Source organism: Notamacropus eugenii, chromosome 5, assembly GCF_028372415.1.
Source record: "Notamacropus eugenii isolate mMacEug1 chromosome 5, mMacEug1.pri_v2, whole genome shotgun sequence".
Lineage (NCBI taxonomy): Eukaryota > Metazoa > Chordata > Mammalia > Diprotodontia > Macropodidae > Notamacropus > Notamacropus eugenii.
The window spans coordinates 30783550-30790842 of record NC_092876.1 but is presented as its reverse complement, the minus strand read 5'-3'; the positions used below and the strand labels follow the sequence as shown (position 1 = coordinate 30790842).

At 43.2% G+C, this 7293-nt stretch overlaps 1 long non-coding RNA gene and 1 pseudogene across 1 annotated transcript; both read left to right on the top strand.

The window, feature by feature from the left end:
• Positions 1-507: 507 nt before the first annotated feature.
• Positions 508-5818, top strand: LOC140508554 (uncharacterized). Its single transcript, XR_011968461.1, has 3 exons — positions 508-887; positions 5222-5319; positions 5735-5818. It is a non-coding gene; the product is annotated as an uncharacterized lncRNA (long non-coding RNA).
• LOC140503866 (EKC/KEOPS complex subunit LAGE3 pseudogene) lies at positions 3148-3700 on the top strand (annotated as a pseudogene).
• Positions 5819-7293: the final 1475 nt, after the last annotated feature.

The window sequence follows — 7293 nt, the reverse complement described above, 5'->3', positions numbered from 1 at the left end:
TGGAATCTTACCCACCCCTCCCTGAGGCAGAAAGTGATTGCTACTTTGGGGGGAGTGTGGGACGAGACTCCCAGCCACTCTGTTCTCTAGTCTCTGAAAGAAAAATATTGAGCCAGATTTATATCTATCCCTTCTCCCTGCCTCCCCCCATCAATATTGCTGGTCTTGGGGTAGATAGCTTCAGAATAAAGATGCTTTCCTTAACATTATCTCTAAAGGGGAGGAGAGAAGGTTGCTCCAAGCCTCCAAGTACTACCTTAGCCCCCTTCTACCAAATGTTGGTTACATTAAAGATCTTCTGGACATTGTCCCCTCACATTGTCTTTTCTCTGATGAGTTTGTGCAAGGACATGCAGATCAGTAATGTAATCTTAGTAATGTCATCTTAGAAAAATAGATTTACAAAACAAAAAGACAAACAAGCTCCAGAGATTGGAGAAAAAGTATACATTTCATGGGGGAAGGAAAAAGGCATTTATATGTACCTATGGACCAGGTATAGTGTTAAGTAAAAAAATTATCTTATTTGATCCTCACAACCCTACTGTGCTGCTATTATTTTATGGATGAGGAAACTGAGGCAGGCAGAAGTTTAAGTGACTAGCCTAGGGTCACACAGCTAGCAAATGTCTGGGGTCAGATATGAACTCATCTTCCTGACTCCAGGTCCAGCAGCCTTCATAAGCGGGACACCAGAGGTGTCAACCTTAACCCAACCCTACAGCTCTGGTTCCATTCCCAAGTCGAGGCTTTTGCTCATTACGTACCCTGCTATGTCATTGCTGCTTCAGCTAACACCTCCTCTTTTCCCACTTATTTTTACAGACACCTCTTGTCTTCTGTCCCCAGGAGTATGCTGGAGCCATCTTGGACTCACTGGGGAGAAGGTGATTGTTAAATTTTCCATGAGCATTTACACCTGGGAAACTGGTAAATCAGGGCTTTAGTTTTGTTAATTATCTATAATCAAAGTGATGGAGAAATATTAATAATGCACATTAAACTTACAAGTGTGTCCAGTTTTTCAAATGGCCAGTTTGTTAAACATTGACCAGCACCCTCTTAGCCCTTCCTGCCATCTGCAACTTGTGGCTGAGGCAGTTTCTCTGACTCCTCAAATTACACCAGTCACCTCGAGGGCACATCCTCTCTTGCCTACTCCCACTGCTTGTCCTCACTTGCCCTAACCTCACATTCTCTCCTGATGCTGCCTCTGCCCTCTTTCCTTGGGATTGGAGGACAGATCTGTTCATCAAGTCAGTCTGTGTTAATCTAGGAGTGGAACTAATGTCCTTGAAGAAGTAAAAGCTGAGGGATTTTCATCCTGATGAGTAGGCATTCATAGCTAAGAGCTATTGAACCTACAATGCACTTTACAGTTGAAAAAAGCAAGTCAGAGAGATGCCAAGGAGCAACATACCCATATATGGATCCCATACATGATTCCAAGAAGCATTGAATGCCACTCAGATCATATCAACTTACAGCCATAAAAGTGGTAGATGAAGCTTTTGGATATCTGAGTCAAGAAAAACCTGGAACTAACTAGAAAGAGATTGTACTGGCCCAAGATGGTAGCAGTGATCACTCAGGTGGGAGTGGGGTATTTGCCCCTGATATATCATCCTTGATACATTGCAAGAATAGTGTTACCAATTCATGCTTCCTATTTGGAGAATATAAGTATTAGGAGACTTTTGGAATTTGTCTGCCTTGGCTTTTTATTTCTAAAAGGAGAAAATAAGAATAGACACCATACCTTTGTGAAGTCTGATCATTTCGCCAGGTACGTGCAGGTGTACTCAACCAGAAACAAGAAAGGTAGTGGAAGTATTTGCCAGTGTGGATCTTCTCTACCACAATCCATTTTGACCAAAGTAGAGACTTTTGGAATAAGCCACCCAAATAAACACTAGCATTGTCAGGTGTCAAAAATTCTAAAGCTATCATTTGCTCAACCCAAGAAGACCCCCAACATGAGTGTTTTAATTGCACAATAGGAGCAATAAAACCAGAATAAAAATTGCAGTGGAGTCAAGATGTGGAGTTTCTAGTACATGCACAACACTCTGCCAGGAATGCCATCACAGGCTTACTCCATTCTTACTGAGAAACTTGGCATTTATAGAATAGCAGAGTTAGGGGTCTATAAAGACAATTTATGACACTCAATCACCTGGTGCCTATAGGAGAGTTTATTGGACTTTCTGATGAGTAGGAAGGAATGACGGACATTGAACCCAAAAGAGTCCATATAAGTGACTGCGCACCAACTGTCTAAAGACTCCTAGAACCAGACACTGGCTGAGAAAATGAGATTTCTGGGGATGAATACACTTAGTACTGGCATCCAACAATCTTGCCTCAGATTTGCCTCAGGAGGATCTCAATTCAGATGGGTGAAAAAACTAGATCCAGAAGCAACCTCTTTTCTGCCTAGAAATTTAGCTGTGTGTCTTTAACCATAGAGAAGAGAGAAAATTTTTGCATCTTAGAAATGCTGACAGCCAGGCTAGCCTATCAATAAGGTCACATTTAAGAATACCGTTTTGTGCTACAGTGATGATGATGATGGTGATGGTGATGGTGATGGTCATGATGATGATAACGATAATGAAAAGGAGGAGGAGCCAAAACCATCAACCACTTCAGGTACAAGAATACAAAGATAATCAGTTCACCAGCTAGGGCCGTCTGATCTCTAACATAGGCTAACCCATGATAGTAGAGATGAAACTAGAGAAAAGGCTATACATGTGGCCAGAAATCAAGTCTAATATTTGTCTGTGTCATTGGTTCTTTCCATGTCTTGTCTATAAAGAGTGGTAGCATGGTATAAAGTAGTAGAGTACTTATTCACTTAGAAAACTATAAATTGGGCCTCCGCAGCTCAGCCGGTTTCTTGGGAGCTCTGACCTCCGGTTTGCAGGGGTCACGTGGGGAGTGAGTTGGTCCTTGGGCGGCTCCGGTGGACACGCGGCGGGCTCCCCGCCCCGACGCCACAGGTCTTGGCTTCAGTGGAGCAGCAGAGATGAAGGTGGTGGAAAAAGCCTGAATCCAACCTAGAAGGAGACACAGCCTTGATTTGAGTTTTCCGGAGAATCCCAAGAAGTGACACATCTTGGGGCTAAAGTTGTCCCACCCTTCTTACCTGGGGAAGATCAGGGAAGTCATCCAACCTGTGAGGAGAGTGAACCTGGAGGATCAGCCTCACCTGCTGAGAGAGGGTTGGACTTTTTTTTGACGTAAAATTGACTTCTCAGGCATGGAGGCAGCCATCCAAAGACCGCATCATCCAGGTCCAGGAGGAGACAGCAATACCACAGTAGACAACCATGACCGTGGCTTCTATGACTTCTCTCTGTCAGTTCCTTTCCCATCCCCTGTGGAAGCAGAGATTGCATGCCACTCTTTGGACCCGGATCCTGAGCCTCGCAGAAATGGTGTCCAGCGGGAATTAACTGTCATCGGGAACAAATTGATTCTCCACTGGAGAGCAGAAGAAGCACGATTCTTCCGAGTCTCTATCACCTCCTTCCTGGACTATCTGACTCTGGTGCTGCAGACCATGGAGCGTTTTGGGCCCCCAGAGCCCCACTGAGACACCTCCCCTGACCCATTTCTGTCCTGTAGGAGCTGGCCCAACTACCCCCACAGCTCTTATCCCTTTCCGCCAATGAAGAAGAGCTACCAAAAAGACTGAGCTTAGAAAATATAGGAAATCAGAAATCAAGATCCCTCTCCAGCTTCCTACCCTGCTTACTCCCCTCCCCCACAACCTCACCCAACTTTCTCTTCAAGAAGGTGGAAGTTGGAACAGGAGGGATCCTGGTTCCAGTTTGTCCACTCCAGTATGAACTTGTTGCTGAAAATAAATCTGATACAAACACACACAAACCCCAAACTGACTGATCCCTTAGTAAGGAGCAGACAGCCCTCTGATTTCTCCCGCTAAAGACATCAAATTTGGCTTAGAATTTGAATTGCAGAGTATATGGGGTTTTATTTATGTTGTTTTTATGGGGGCATAGGGGTTTCTTTTACCCCTCAGGAACAGTTGGTGAATAGGCTGGAGATGATCTAGTAAGAAGGAAGGAAAATTATAGATATTTCTATGTGTGCATGTTGTTCCTCCTTGGGGCAGTAACTGTTTCACTTTGGTTCTTGTATCCCTAGCCCTTAGCATAGTGCCTGAAACATAGTGAGCACCTAATAAATGCTTGTTGAATGGCTGCTTCACCAAGATGAAGGACTTAAGGATGCGTAGGATTTCCCCTCAGCCTCTTTGGACTCTTCCTTTCCTGATCAGTAGAAGGGAATACTGAGCTTTTTTCTTGTGAGAACAGTGGCCAATAGCAGTGGGGTCCTTCCTCTCTTCCTCCTCCCTCCCTGGTGCACAGAGGAGCATGTAGGAATGCTATGCATCAGCTCGCTCGGTCTCTTTCCCAGTCCCCTCCTCCCCTCCCTCTCCTTGGTTTAAGGGTAAGAGGTTCAGCTGGGCACAGGAGAGGGAAGGGAATTCTTTTTGCAGGAGTGGTCAGTATCTTGAAGGTTATGGTTCAAAGTTATCTTTTGAATTTATTGTTTTAATAGCTTTTCATGGTTGTACTGAATGATTCCCTCAAAGTCCATAGTGTTTCAAATTCCTCATTAAATTTTCCCTTTCAAAAAAAAAAGAAAAAGAAAACTATAAATTAACATTATGTATGCTGTATTATATTTTTATTTATTTTGTCAAACATTTCCCAATTAAATTATTTTCCTGTGGTGCAGGCTGCACTCAGGAGTTTTGTGGAGTTTGACACCTCTGATGTAAAGGATAAAGTTTTTGCACAAACCCTTAGACCAGCAATTTTGTTGGGGAGGGACAGGGAGAAGAGATACATATAATTCTAGTTCAATGCTTTTCTTTCAGAGACTGAAGAACAGAGTGACCAGGAGAATCATCCCATGTTCCCTCCCAAGGCAGTAATCACTTTCTTCCTTAGGGAAGGGTGGGTAATATTCCTGAGACATCTACCTATGCTTCTTAGAGTTGTATTTAGATAACTTGTGGACAAAATTATAATCTTCCATGGGGAGTCCATGTATATTATAGCTTACATGTCATCACATTAAAATGGCAGCAAGATCTAGCCTCCAGGACTCTCAGGCAAAAGAGCCACCTTCTCCTATGACCTCCATTCCTGTCTCACAGTGGAGATTTTATTTTATTGAACAGGATTTTCTCACACTGGATTCAACCAAAATGAGGAAAGTCCAGGCATATGAATATGTAACCCGGGATGGCCTTTGGAGTACACTCAGTTTGGCTAACAGGTAACCTGCCATGCCCAGAGCCACATGGGAAGATGTAATTCTTTTGATCGACTGCCTGAATCTTTAAGATTGCAGTAGTCCTACAACTGGGAGGTTGGTGGGTTTCTTTTACCTTCCTTCCCTACCCTCATCCCCTCTCCCCCATTATCTCCTTGTACTTTGGAAGGATAATTAAAAGAAAGCATAATTAAATCGGGGAATAAACAGCTTCCATGGGGTAGGCACCTATTAGGGAAAGCCAGAGGGTCTCCAACTGGCCCTGAATGTTTCCCCAGGACACCACTGTCAACAGCCTCTGGCCAGGGCCCTGTTCACTCACTGTCACCTGTTCCTCCCCCATCATTGACTTGATGTCCTCTGCTTGTGTTTGGGAATTCATTCAGTTATGGTAATCCATTGCTCTCTGCTTGGTCAGGCAAGATGGAGTATAGCACGGGGTGCTTCTCTGCAGAAAGAAGTCAATCACTCTCCCAAACCACTGAGGACCAGAAAAATTTGTGGTGAGGAACACATGTGCCTCCCCTTCCTTCCTCTGTCTCTTGCCTGTTACATATCCTTGACTGCTCTTTCCCCTCTCCATTCCATCTCAGGTACTTGTATCCTTGATCACCCTTTTGCTAGGGATATATACATACATACGTGTGTGTAGATAGATAGATATATAGATAGATAGATAGATAGACAGATAGATAGATAGATAGATAGATAGATAGATAGACAGATAGATAGACAGACAGATAGGTGATAGATAGATAGATAGATAGATAGATAGATAGAGATAGAGATAAATAGAGAGATAGATAGGCAGGCACATAGACATGGATATAGATATGCAAAAGTGAAATAACTCCTTCTTCAAGGAACTTACAATTATTGGAGAAGGCACCATGATCTTAAATATATACAAAGATTTTGGGGGGTGGGGGCTGGGTAAAGCATTAGCAGTTGGAGGGGTTGATGTAGGCCTCATGTTGTCCATCACTGACTCTTCTGCCTGTAGTGAATGTTTTGAGGACACTCTGGAGAAAGAAAGGACATTGAAGCCTGGCATCTCCCTTGGCCATATGCATTTTCTGCCCATGTGCCTCACTACCATTGCTTTTAAGTTTGTTCCTAGTCTTTCTCCGCTCCTGGACTTTGGATATATTTCTGGGAAATTTTGCACCCAGTGTTGAGGAAAATGCTTATAACTTCTCTCTTGGTTTACCATTTGAGGAAATGTGTCTGCTAAATACCTGAGTTTACCCGTCTGTTATTAAGAGGGAGTAACGTTGTGGGGGCCCATGAGCATGGAGGATGGTTAGGAGGATGGATACCTATAAGGTTATTCCTATGATGTTGAAAGTAATAGGAGCCACTCCTTTGGGAACCCAAAGTCAGTGCCAGTATAAGTTGGGTGAGTGAGCCCCAAAGAGGGACATTATACATGTGCAAGTAAAGTGTTATGAGTCAATGTGAAAGATAATTAGGGACTGAACTAGGGTGGTGACTTTGTGAATGGAGAGAGGATCGGACTTAACATGAAAGATGCTGTGAAGGTAGAAGTGATAAGATTTGTTAATTACTGATTGACGTGAAGGACCTCAGGACATAGAGCAGATATCATCAAAACTGAAAGGGTCCTTAAAACACAGAAGACAGAATGCTTGTTCAAATGTTCCTTGAGCAGGTTGGGGAGGCCTCAAATAGAGAACAAGTAATGTCAGCATTAGAACAGTCTTTCTTCTTTTGAAATCAGATTAATTTTTTTGAACAAACATAAATCTGTTTTCTCTCTGTTCCATCTCACAACTAAGAAGTGTCTGAGGTCAGATTTGAACTCAGGAAGATGAGTCTTCCTGACGTCAGTCCTGGAGCTCCATCCACTGTGTCAGTTAGGTGCCATGGTGATCATAACAAGCATTTGTATAGCATTTTAAGATAGGCAAAGAGTTTTTACATGACCTCTCTAATTTGTTCCTTATAACAAGTCTA